Here is a 12983-nt window from a genome sequence, read left to right on the forward strand (position 1 = left end):
GCATGTCCAGCTTCCTGGTTTTCAGTTTGCACGTTGACGAACTGTCTGTCATCTCCTCCTCTGAATGGTTGGAACTCAGCACCATAATAAGAAACATTTCTTGTTGAATGAGTCACTGATCTCCAGTTTTAGGAATCAGCTTTATTCTCTAGTTCTTTTTGTTGAGGAATTTTCTCTCTCTCTTGCCGAGACCAGATTTTGCCCTTCTGCTGGAGGGCAATGTTTTCGCAGGTTCCCCTTTGTCTCTTGTGATTTTTTTAAAGCCCCGCTGGATTTGCTAGTAAATTCTGAATGTGGAGAACAGAGAAACAGGAAATGAGTCCGCTGGGGGAGGAGAAGAGCCCGGAGGAGGGATCGAAAGTAAAGGAAATCTTCTTCCTGGAGGCGTTTCCGTCCCCGCTCCCCTCCTCCCTCCCTGTTTCACGGGCTTTTTCTGTGGCTGTGTGGACAAGCCTTAAGAATTTGTGTGTGAAACTAGGCCGGTCAGGGGTCTGGCATGGGGACCTGGTGACTGTGATGTTGCCGGGACAGAGTGGAGCAGGTGAGTGCCTCGTGCAGACACGGCTTCTGGGGACTGCGTTTCCCGACCGAGTGGAGACACCTCCGGGCCTGCCAGGGCGCAGACGTCCGAATGGCGTTTCTCTCTGAACCACAGCCACCGGCCTTGCTAACTCTGAGGAATCTCCAGCTCCTCTGCTGCACTTCTGTTCACAGTCTCCCCAGCTGCCTCAGTACAGACAGTGTCTCTCTCCTGCTGGATCCCACAAGACTTCATTAACCCGTTTATGTTTGTTTTCTTTTCCGTTGGGCCCTGGGACAGAGGGTTGAGTTAATCATTCTGTCAGACCCCATGGCCTGTCATCCTTGGTCTCCCAGCCTGCAACACTCCCCCCCCCACCCCGTTCTAAGCAATTTCTTTGATCGCCCTACCCCCACCACACTTCCGACACCACTCACTGGCTCCCCAATGACCACTCTCTGCGTCTTTTATAAGTATCCCTGAATTGATCTGTCTTTGCAAAATGTATCGTTGTTTTGTGTGTGTACACTATATCTAAACTCTGTGACCTGGAGCAAGTAAGTATTTCTTGATGTCTGTTTCCTCATCATTAAATGGAATTAATGCTACCTCCTGAGGTGGTTGTGAGGATTGGAGGAGATAATACGTGTTAACCACTTACAAGAGTGACTGGCACTACGAAGTACCCAGTAAGTGTTAGCAATTATTATTGCATATGAGTATTATTTGTAAAAAGTAAGCACTCTGCCCTCTAAATTCTATGTATTTTGCCAGGTCCCACTTCCTAACCACTACAAGGTATTACACGATGGACAGTCTCCCCAGTCCTATATGAGGACTATGTAAGAACTTGGCCACCAGTCCTTGGTCTGATCCAACTTGCAAATCTTTGTCAATCTGATAGGTATAAAGTGGGTATTTCCTGGCTTTATTTCGTGTTTCCCCAGTTACTGATGAGTTTGAGCATCCCTTGGTACACTTTGGCTATTTGAGCATCCCTATCAGGGAAGTCCACGTTGTATCCATTGTCCTTCTACTGGGTTTCTTTTCTTGTTGATTTGCAGGAAACCTTTGTACGTTCTGGATCTTGCTATTCCCATGGCAGGTCCTGGGAACATGGACATGAAAGATGCGGTCTCTGCCCTGTGAAGCTCACAGCCCAGGACAGGAACTAGTCACAAAAGAGTGGAACAAATGCTGGGGTGGATGCTCAGGAGGCATCAAGAAAGAGTCAGGGAACAGCTCCTGGGCTAGGATTTAGCCCCTGCAGGCTTTCATTCTTTTGCTGTGTTCTCACACAGGCTTTACGAGCAGACTCAAGTGGTAGTGAGGGGCGTCAATGTTACCATGGCACCCTTACCTTGCCCGCTAAGGTGAAGAGGCACTTGCAGACACCTCATTTCATCCTCTCAACTATAACATGGGTCTCGGCCCTCTGAAAGCTTATATTCCATCTGGGAAAAGAAAAAAGGCAGTTTCAAAAAACAGAGGTGTTTGATTTTCTTTTTTTTCTGCTTTTAATATCAGAAAACATTTCAACCAACTCACAGCAAAAAGGCAGGGCTAATGTGTGTTCGTGGTTATATCTCCAGGGCCCCTCTTTGGTAAGGTCTGCTGGGCCTTATGGGAGGAAGGCCTTTGATTCTAGAATTTTCTAGGCTGTTAAGGGTGGGATCTGGTGGCCTCAGGGCCATAGAGGTGATCCTTGTATTTGAGCGTAGCTGGGGAAACCGCGGGAGTTAGCTGTAGGAGTTAGCATACCCTCTGAGAGCCGTGGTGAGGGCCCCACAGTTCCCAGATCTCAAGATCTCTCAGAAGTGCTTAATCGATATTTATTGAATGAAAACATTGAAGTCTTAGTAATGAACCCAGAAAATCTGTAAATTCCTGACATATGAAAAGAGGGGGTTCTTAGTTAACATCCAGTCCAACTTTCCTATTTGGATTGTGGTGATGAGGCCCCAGAGGTGAAATGACCCGTCCACAGTCACACGGCCAGGCCAGGGCTCAGGTGGCCGGGCTCCCAACCCAGCGTGCTGTGGCCTGTTGCACCTGGTCTCTCTCTGGCAGCTCTGGAAGGAGGCGCTGCTCTGAGGCCAGCCTACCTCACTCGGCCTATTGACTCAGGAGTTTTTAAAACAGGAAGTAGAGCGAGCTGTGCTTTTGGTTCTTCATTTGTTTTTTACTCTTGTCTTGGATGCGCCAGCAGAAAGAGGCCTGCGAAGAAGCTGCTGCCGCTTCGAGGATCCCAGGATTTGCTTTCATAAGGTCAGTTGGGCCTTCGGGGAGGAAGGCCTTGGATTCTAGAGTTTTCTAGGCTGCTGAGGGTGGAATCTGGGTGATCCTTGCGTTTGAGTGTGGGTGGGGAAACCATGAGTGTTAGCACTTTCTCTGAGAGCCACGGCGAGCACCCCACAGTTTCCAGCTCTCAGGGCCCCTCCAGCTCAGGTTGATGAATTCCTGGAGGCTTTTCTGGAATGCTCCAAGTATAGCTATCCGTATAGAACCCTCATCCTTATGCTGGCCAAATTTGTCAAAGAATAGAAACCGAAATTTAAATTTCAACTGATTTTGTTGCTATGCTTACCCATCTGCCAACACATACCCACTGACAGACACACACACATGCACACAGTCCTAATAATTCAATTATTCATTTTTTAAAAGAAATTAAAAAGGTACAGAACAGTACAGAAAATAGTAGAATGGCAAGCACAGACTGACAAAATCAGAGACCTGTGCTTGTGAGGTACAAGTATGTAGAGGTGAAGTTATGAATATCATCCAGTTGGAAAATTACAGGTCAGCTGTAAGTTTTGTTGAGATTTGAACACCTTTACTAGGCTGTGAAAGCTCTGGCTGCAGGGCCCTGTGTTTGACCGTGTTTGTGTGCAGGGTGGACGGCTGCCAGGTTCTGGGGGAATCCCCAGTCTGGGGCGGGCATTCTGGATGGAGGGAGCGGCCACACTCTCACTTAGGGGTTTGAACTGAGAGTGGCTTTCAAACTTTGAATGAGACGCAGATTTTTGTTTCAGAAGATTAATGCAAGTTTTGGATTTATTTTCCCCAGCTTTGATGTAGTTATCCATGTCACTGAAGGAGCTAGAGTGCTGCTAGAATATGGCTAGAAGGATTGTTTGTGATTAGATGAAATTCATTTGCAATTAATTTATGGCATATAAGGTGATGGTAGCGTTGGGACTCTGGAATGAGATGCTTAGGTCTGAATCCAGGCTCTAGCACCTACTGGCTTGGTTTGTAAGGTTCTCACCCTCTCTCTGCTATAGTGGATTTGTTAAGAATTTGTGTTTTGGGGGGTTTTTTTGGTCTTTTAAAATTTTTTATAATTTTAATCTTTAAAAATATTATGATTATATGCCTTTCTTCCTTCACTAGCTTCCAACTGCAATTAGAACAAAATCTGAATCTTGGTAGGGCCCATCATTTCAGCCCCCGAGTGAGATGCTTAAATCTGAGCCTGACTGCACTCTTATTAGCTTATTTCTAAACTGACTTTTCACAATATTAAAATGAGAACGATAATAGCAGTTTCTTCAGAGGCTTGTAGTAAAATGAGACAAGAAAAAATATTTTTATGTTTATAGGGCTATATGTTATAAACATTTATATCAAAATACTTCCTGACAAATTTATTATATAAAGTATTAAATATACTTATGCATTGTATAATACAAATATATTTATATATTTTATGTATATTTACATTTAACAGATTTATTTTTAACAGAAGTTATATAATTGAATTTATTATTTAACAGATTTATTATTTAACAGATATTATAAAATTGAAAGTAAAAGAAAACTTCCTGCAGGCGTTTCCATCCCCACTCTCTTCCGCCTTGTATGCATTATGTACCAACATTCTAATTTATAAATTTTATATATGTATATACATACACTAAAATTTAAATTTGTGAATTAAATTGGGGAAAACCCACCAAATGTGACCAAAGAATTACTTCTAAATGGCGAGTTTCTAAGAGATTTTTATTTTTCTTTTTACACTTTTCTGCACTTTCTCAAAGGAACAAGTGTTACTTTTACTATTTTAGGATCAGAAAAATACAACAGTGAATGTTCTTTTAAATATGTTACTTTAACAAAGTTTCCCGAGGTGAGCTCGAGCAGTGAACCCGGGTCCAGTAAAACAAGAACCACCCATGCTCCCTGCACTCGCAGAGCAGATGCCTGGAGGGGAGGCGCCTTGTAAATGGTGTAAAATGCTGGGAAGGTGACTGCTGCTCTCGCACCGTGACTAGAGAGGTGTGACCTAATCAAACAAACCAACAGAGACTGACTATCCTACCACACAATGTGTCCTGGAAAACCTGGGCCAGAAAAGAAGCCTCCCCCGCATTTTCCCTTCTCAGTGTCCATTATGGTATGATGCAAAAATTACTTAGAAACACTGTCATGTTAATGCAAAGGTAATGAAATGAGTGGATGAGGTGGCTGTAGAGGCCGGAGCTGAGCACCAACCCCGTCACATCCAAATTCATGTCATCCTGCCCTTGGATCGTAGTATTTTTTAAAAAATTATATACTGTCAGAAAATACTATTGAAAATATAATAAAAGCCTTAAAAAAGTTTATTCGTTTTGACTCAGTAATACTACTAGGAAATTATTCTAGGAAAATCATCAGAGGTGTACATGGAGATTTGCATTTTAAGATCATCCTAAATGTAATCAGGGACTGGTTACATAAATTATGGCCCATTCATATGATTAGATGCTTTACAGATTTTAAAATCCATGCTATAGAAAAAAAAAGTGAAGACATCAAGATGTACTTACAATATTACCAGTGGAAAAATCCACTTATACCTCAGAAATATGATGTGTTCAAATATGTAGAAAAATATATATACGTAAAATATTTGGTAAGAGAGTAAAATATTATTAGGTGTTTATCTTTGGATGATAGAATTATGGTTAATTTTTATTTTCTTTTTTATCTTTTATGTATTTTCTAAAATGAATATAATAAGCATTGTTATCTTCAGAAAAAAATAATTGTGGACAGAAAAAAAAAGATTCTGCTTTCATTTGATTCTTTGGTTGATTTTATTCTGTAAAATGAGATTTTAACAGCACTTAGAACTGATTTAAAATTTTAAGGACACTGGACCTAATGGTACTAAACAGAGCTGGACACAGTTTAGAGCCTTTCCAGAATATGAATGACAGTGAATCTTTGAATAGAATTTTAATTTAGGTATATATACATTTAGAGTAAGTAACACAGGCACATGGTAAAAATTCAAACTTCGAGAAAGGGTATTAGAGAATGTAAAGCATGCCTCACTTTCCACACGAAGCCTCCCCCAATACCTCTAGTTCCTCTCCTCTGAGGCGACCACTGAAGCAGCTTCCTGTGTGTTTTATTTTAAAGATCTGTGAGTACACAAATCTATGCAGCACTTAATAATACATTATATCGTTGTTAGCGCCGTGGATGACTCGTAGTGACTCTGTGGACAGCAGAGCTGAACGCTGCCCAGTCTTTTTGTGCCATCCTCTCACTTCCAGGGGTGACCCTCCTGGTATAGGAAATACCAGTGGCATAGCTTTCAGCAGCACAGCAAACATGCAGCCGCCACAGTATGACAACCTATAGATGGTGGCCCGGGAAACGAACCTGAGGCGTGGTGGTGAGAGTGCTGAGTCTCAACCAGTAGACCACCAGGGCAGCTCGGTGCATTTCATAGATCACACGTCTCCAGTCTCGTTGATCTTCCCATCCTTTTTAATAGCTGAATAGAGTTCCATTGAATATGATTAATAGCTTATTCGACTCTTCTGATACTGATAAATGGTTGTTTCTCCTCTTTTGTTATTTCAAGCAACGCTGCCTTGAGTAACCTTTACATGTTTTAGCACACTAATGTTTAAGCTAATGTAGGAAAAACTCCTGGAAGTTAAGTGATGGTGTCAAAGGATATGTGCATTTTATATTTTGACAGATATGGTCAAATTACTGCCTACCTGTTTTTATTTCCACCATCTCACAACACTGTATTGCAAGTTTTGTGCTTCACCGATTTGATAGGTACAAAATGGTGTTTTGTAATTTCAGTTTTGTTTTTTTTTTAATTGTGAATGAGGTTAAACATCTTTTCAAATGTTTAAAAACCATTGGTTTTAAAAAATAAAGCCATTGGTACTTACTTTTCTTTGAACTCTCTGCTTATGATCTCTGCCTGTTTATGCATTGGGTTATTGGTCTTTCTCTCTCTCTCTCTTTTTTTTAAATTGACTTATAAGAGCCTTTAAAAAATTTTTTTAATTAATTTTTTTATTGCGGTAACATTGGTTTATAACATTGTATAAATTTCAGGCATACATCATTATACTTCTATTTCTGCATAGATTACGTCATGTTCACCACCTAAATACTAATTACAATCCATCACCACACACATGTGCCTAATCATTCCTTTCACCCTCCTCCTCCCTCCCCTCCCCTCTGGTAACCACCAATCCAAGCTCTGTCTCTATGTGTTTGTTTGTTGTTTTTATCTTCTACTTATGAGTGAGATCATACGGTATTTGACCTTCTCCCTCTGTCTTATTTCACTTTGCATAATACTCTCAATGTCCATCCATGTTGTCACAAATGACTGGATTTCATCGTTTCTTGTGGCTTGAGTAGTATTCCGTTGTGGATATATACCACATCTTCTTCATCCATTTGTCCCTTGATGGGCACCTACGTTGCTTCCAAGTCTTGGCTATTGTGAATAATGCTGCAATGATAATGGGGGTGCATGTATCTTTACGCACTGGTGTTTTCATGTTCTTTGGATAGATACCCCGCAGTGGAATAGCTGGATTGTATGGTAGTTCTATCCTTAATTTTCTGAGGAATCTCCATACTGTTCTCCATAGTGGCTGCACCAGTCTGCACTCCCACCATCAGTGTATGAGAGTTCCCTTCTCTCTACATCCTCTCTAGCACTTGTTGTTTCCTGTCTTGTTAATTATAGCCATTCTGAGGGGCATGAGGTGATAGCTCGTTGTGGTTTTGATTTGCATTTCTCTGATAGTTAATGATGTTGAACATCTTTTCATGTGCCTGTTGGCCATCTGTATATCTTCTTTGGAGAAATGTCTTTTCAGCTCTTTTGCCCATTTTTTAATTGGGTTGTTAGTTTTTTTGTTGTTGAGATGCATGAGTTCTTTACATATTTTGGAGATTAACTGCTTATCAGATATATGGTTTGCAAATATCTTCTCCCAATTGTTAGGTTGTCTTTTCATTTTGTTGATGGTTTCTTTTCCTGTGCAGAAGCTTTTTAGTTTGATGTAGTCCCATTTGTTTATTTTTTCTATTGTTTCTCTTGCCCAATCAGACATGGTGCTTGAAAATATGTTGCTGACACCAGTGTCGAAGAGCGTACTTCCTATGTTTTCTTCTAGAAGTTTCAGGTCTTACATTCAAGTCTTTGATCCATTTTGAGTTAATTTTTGTGCATGGTGTAAGATAATGGTCTACTTTCATTTTTTGGCACGTGGCTGTCCGGTTTTCCCAACACCATTTGTTGAAGAGACTTTCCTTTCTCCATTGTATGTTCTTGGCTCCTTTGTCGAAAATTAGCTGCCCATAGATGTGTGGGTTTATTTCTGGGCTCTTGATTCTGTTCCATTGATCTGTGTGTCTGTTTTTGTGCCAGTACCATGCTGTTTTGGTTACTATAGCTTTGTAGTATGTTTTGAAATCAGGGAGTGTGATACCTCCAGCTTTGTTCTTTTTTCTCAGGATTCCTTTGGCTATTCAGGGTCTTTTGTTGTTCCATATAAATTTTAGGATTCTTTGTTCTATTTCTGTGAAAAATGTTGTTGGAACTTTGATAGGGATTGCATTAAATCTATAGATGGCTTTAGGAAGTATGGACATCTTAACTATGTTAATTCTTCCAATCCAAGAGCATGGAATATCTTTCTATTTCTTTGTGTCTTCTTCAATTTCTTTCAGCAATGTTTTATAGTTTTCGGTGTACAGATCTTTCAACTCTTTGGTTAAGTTTATTCCTAGGTGTTTTATTCATTTGGTTGCAATTGTAAATGAGATTGTATTCTTAATTTCTCTTTCTGCTACTTTGTTGTTAGTGTATAGAAACACAACTGATTTTTGTATGTTGATTTTGTATCCTGCAACTTTACCGTATTCGTTTATTACTTCTAAGAGTTTTTTGGTGGATTCTTTAGGGTTTTCTATATAGAAAATCATATCATCTGCAAATAGTGACAGTTACACTTCTTCCTTTCCAATTTGGATCCCTTTTATTTCTTTTTCTTGCCTGATTTCTCTGGCTAGGACTTCCAATACTATGTTAAATAGGAGTGGTGAGAGTGGGCATCTTTGTCTGGTTCCTGTTCTTAGAGGGATAGCTTTCAGTTTTTCACTATTGAGGTTGATATTAGCTGTGGGTTTGTTATATATGGCCTTTATTATGTTGAGGTACTTTCCTTCTATACCCATCTTATTCAGAGTTTTTTTTTTTATCATAAGTGGATGCTGTATCTTGTCAAATGCTTTCTCTGCATCTATTGAGATGATCATGTGATTTTTAGTCTTCATTTTATTAATGTGGTGTATTACATTGAATGATTTGCGAATGTTGAACCATCCCTGCATCCCTGGAATAAATCCCACCTGATCATGGTGTATAATCTTTTTAATGTATTGTTGTATGCGATTTGCTAGTATTTTGTTGAGGATTTTTGCATCAATGTTCATTGGTGATATTGACCTGTAATTTTCTTTTTTGTGTTGTCCTTGTCTGGTTTTGGTATCAGGGTAATGTTGGCTTCATAGAATGAGTTAGGGAGCTTCCCCTCCTCTTCAATTTTTTGGAAGAGTTTGAGAAGGATAGGTATTAAGTCTTCTTTGAATGTTTGGTAGAATTCACCAGGGAAGCCGTATGGTCCTGGACTTTTATTTTTGGGGGGGTTTTTGATTACTGTTTCGATCTCCTTACTGGTGATTGGTTTATTTGAATTCTTCTAAATTCAGTTTCAGAAGGTTGTATGATTCTAGGAATTTGTCCATTTCTTCTAGATTATCCAATTTGTTGGCATATAGCTTTTCATAGTATTCTCTTATAATCTTTTGTATCTCTGAAGTGTCCGTTGTAATTTATCCTCTTTCATTTTTGATTTTACTTATTTGAGCCTTCTCTCTTTTTTTCTTGGTGCGTCTCACTAAAGGTTTGTCAATTTTGTTTATCTTTTCAAAGAAACAGCTCTTGGTTTTATTAATTTTTTCTATTATTTTTTTAGTCTGTATTTCATTTATTTCTGCTCTAATTTTTATTATTTTCCTTCTTCTACTGATTTGGGGCTTTGTTTGTTCTTTTTCCAGTTCCTTTAGGTGTGCTGTTAGATTGTTTATTTGAGATTTTTCTTGTTTGTTGAGATAGGCTTGCATTGCTATAAACTTCCCTCTTAGAACCACTTTTGCTGTATCCCATAAATTCTGGCATGTCGTATTTTCATTTTCATTTTTCTCCAGGTATTTTTTGATTTCTCCTTTGATTTCTTTGTTGACTCAGTCATTGTTCAGTAGCATTTTGTTTAATCTCCACATATTTGTCACATTTCTGTTTTTTTCCTATAGCTGATTTCTTGTTTCATACCATTGTGGTCAGAAAAGATGCTTGGTATTATTTCAATCTTCTTAAATTTATGGAGACTTGTTTTGTGGCCTAATATGTGGTCAATCCTGGAGAATGTTCCATGTGCATTTGAAAAGAATGTGTATTCTTCGGTTTTTGGATGGAATGTTCTGTATGTACCTACTAGGTCCATCTGTTCTAGCGTGTCATTTAAGGCTAATGTTTCCTTATTGATCTTCTGTTTGGATGATCTATCCGTTGGTGTAAGTGGAGTGTTAAAGTACCCTACTATTATTGTGTTACTGTCTATTTCTCCTTTTATGTCTGTTAATAATTGCGTTATATATTTAGGTGCTCCTACATTGGGTGCATAGATATTTACAAGGGTTATATCCTCTTGTTGGATTGTTCCCTTGATCATTATGTAGTGCCCTTCTTTGTCTCTTGTTACAGTTTTTGTTTTAAAGTCTACTTTGTCTGATATGAGTAGTGCTACCCCAGCTTTCTTTTCATTGCCATTAGTATGGAGTATCTTTTTCCATCCCTTCACTTTCAGTTTGTGAGTGTCTTTAGGTCTGAAGTGTGTCTCTTGTATGCAGCATATATATGGGTCTTGTTTTTTTATCCAATCAGCCACCCTATGCCTTTTAATTGGGGCATTTAGTCCATTGATGTTTAAAGTAGCTATTGATAAGTATGTACTTACTGCCATTTTTTAACTTTTTTTCCTCGGTGTTTTAGTAGTTCTTCTCCATTCCTTTCTTCACTTGCTCTCTTCCCTTGTGGTTTGATGGCTTTCTTTAGTATTTTGTTTGGGTTCCTTTCTCTTAGTTTTCTGTGTATTTATTATAGGTTTCTGGTTTGTGATTACCATGGGGTTCATATACAGTAACCTACGTATACAGCCATCTATATTAGGTTGATGGTCACTTTAGTTTGACCTCCATCTGAAAGCACTACTCTTTAACTCTTCTCCTCCCACATTTTATGTTTTGGATGTCATATCTAACTTATTTTTTGTGCGTTTGTATCTGTTACCCTCTTATGGAAATAGATAATTTTTCCTATTTGTGGTCTTCTCTTTCCCCCTTAGATAAGGCCCTTTAGCATTTCTTGTAGAACTGGTTTCTTGGTGACAAACTCCTTTAATTTTTGCTTGTCTGAGAAACTCTCCTTCCATTTTGAATGATAACCTTGCCGAGTAGAGTATTCTTGGCTGTAGGTTTTTTCCTTTTAGCACTTTAAATATATCATGCCACTCTCTTCCAGCCTGTAAGGTTTCTGCTGAGAAGTCAGCTGATAGCCTTATGGGGTTTCTTTTGTATGTAACTTGTTGTTTTTCTCTTGCAGCTTTTAGGATTCTCTCTTTAGCTTTAATTCTGGACATTTTAATTATGATGTGTCTTGGTGTGGGCCTCTTTGGGTTTATCTCATTTGGTGCTTTCTGTGCTTCCTGTACCTGGATGTCTGTTTCCTTCCTTAGGTTAGGGACGTTTTCAGCTATTATTTCTTCAGATAGATTCTCTGCCCCTTTGTCTTGCTCTTGTCCTTCTGAGACACCTATACCATGGATGTTAGTGTGCTTGATGTTGTCCCAGAGGTCCTTTAGACTGTCCTCACTCTTTTTAATTCTTTTTTCTTTTATTTGTTCAGCTTGGGTGATTTCTTCTAGTCTTTCATCCAGCTCATTGATCTGTTCTTCTGTATCCTCCATCTGCGTTTGAGTCCCTCTAGTGAATTTTTCATTTCCAGTATTATATTCTTCATTTCTGATTTGTTCTTTTTTATATCTTCCCTTTCTTTGTTGACATTCTCACTGAGTTCATCCGTTCTTCTCCAAAGATCAGTGAGCATCCTTAACACTCTTTGTTTGAACTCTCTGTCAGGTAGATTGCTCATTTCTGTTTCACTTAGTTCCTTTCCTGGGGTTTTGTCCTGTTCCTTTACTTGAAACGTATTCTTTTGCCTCCTCATTTTGCCTCTTTCCCTGTGCTTGTGTCTAAGTATTACATAGGTCAGCTACGTCTCCTGATCTTGGAGAGGTGACATATAAATGATGCCTTATGAGTCCCGGCAGTGTGCTTCCCTCTTGTCACCAGTTCCAAATGTTCCAGGAGTGACCCCTGTGTGGGCTACATGTGTCCTTCTGTTGTGGCGGGTTTGCTCTTCCTGTAGGTGCCCAGGGAGGCTGAGCTGTCCCCCTGTGCAGCTGGTTGTAATGCTCAGCTGTGTGTAGTTGTTGTGGACCCTTCAGTCTTTTTATCAGGTGTGGAGAATCCCAGCACAGTTGGCTGCAAGGTCTAATAGCACATTCCTGTTGTAGTTTTTCTATTAAGTGAGTAGGCCCCCAGTGTGGCTGGTTGTTAGGCTCAGGGGCTTACAGTGCTATAAGCCTTTGGCCTATAAGGCTCTTGTCAGCTCTCTGAGGATTGCAGCTGGGTGGGGCTGGCCTCAGGCACGGGAGCACCAAATTGTTTCAGGCTTTGGAAGGTGGGGCAATCCCCTATGTGGGAGTTTGAGAAGCACAAGTCTGCTGCAGCTGACAAGCCCTGCCGCCCACAGGTCCACACGCACAGTCAACACAGTCCTGCTCTGTGTGTGTGCCCCGACCCCTTGAAGTAGACCCAGTCTCTCCAAGGCAGCAGCCCCACACACTCCACCAATGCCCCACACTCTCCACCCGCTCCTTGTGCATGCCCTGCCCCACAGAGGTGGACCCACTTGCCAGGCTGTGGAGAATCCAGTCACCAATCTATGCAGGCCCACAAGTTGCCCCAGGGCTTGCTGTTGGGTGCGGCCAGTCCCTAGGGTAGGGGGCCTGCC

The 12983-nt window shown here is 40.2% G+C and overlaps 1 protein-coding gene across 3 annotated transcripts in view; it reads left to right on the forward strand.

Moving 5' to 3' along the window:
- Positions 1-431: 431 nt before the first annotated feature.
- CASP8 (caspase 8) overlaps positions 432-12983 on the forward strand; it is a 30255-nt gene continuing 17703 nt past the window's right edge. The window contains exons 1-2 of one of the 3 annotated variants that reach the window (XM_058549586.1): positions 432-541; positions 2727-2788. The gene's annotated coding sequence lies outside the window, so the exon portion shown is untranslated. The remainder of the gene's footprint in view (positions 542-2726; positions 2789-12983) is intronic. The other 2 variants (XM_058549588.1, XM_058549589.1) reach the window with 2 other exon arrangements.

The sequence above is a fragment of the Diceros bicornis genome, chromosome 10 (assembly GCF_020826845.1).
Source record: "Diceros bicornis minor isolate mBicDic1 chromosome 10, mDicBic1.mat.cur, whole genome shotgun sequence".
Taxonomy (NCBI): Eukaryota; Metazoa; Chordata; class Mammalia; order Perissodactyla; family Rhinocerotidae; genus Diceros; species Diceros bicornis.